Source organism: Grammomys surdaster, unplaced genomic scaffold, assembly GCF_004785775.1.
Source record: "Grammomys surdaster isolate TR1022 unplaced genomic scaffold, NIH_TR_1.0 350, whole genome shotgun sequence".
NCBI lineage: Eukaryota > Metazoa > Chordata > Mammalia > Rodentia > Muridae > Grammomys > Grammomys surdaster.
In genome coordinates, this window is record NW_021604769.1 from 41,717 (window position 1) to 42,377 (window position 661).

A 661-nucleotide genomic window follows, 5' to 3' on the forward strand; every position below is an offset into this window, starting at 1 on the left:
TACTGGAAGACTCACAAACAAAGGAATGTCCAGTCTCATTTATTAAAGAAAGAAGTAAAGAAAATCAGCAAGTCAATTGTTATATCTATAAATATTCCAACGTAATCCCAAGTTAATAATGTTTAAGAAATTCTCATGTACTCAGCTGTCAGGGAGGCCAGGCAGAGCCATGGGCAGCTCCATGGGTGAATTTTGAATAAGAATGTCTCTTTAGTGGTAGGCATATAACACAGGAAGTTTGCTGCTACTTTGAGCTTCTCTGACTCCTTGAACTACCATGAGACAAACAGAACAGTGTTCATCTGTTAAAAAAAGAACTAGGGGTACTATAATGATTTTGAATTAAAACAGTACATTTGTGGGGGGCAACAGCTTTCTAGAGCTTAGGAAATAAAGCACAAGAACACACACAGGCACATACACACACACACACACCCCACCTCCCCCCTACAGACACACACACACACACACACACACACACACACACCACACACACACAGAGACACACAGAGACACACACAGACACACAGACACACAGACAGAGACACACAGACACACACACACACACACCCCACCTCCCCCCTACAGACACACACACACACAGAGACACACACAGACACACACAGACACACAGACAGAGACACACACAGACACACAGACA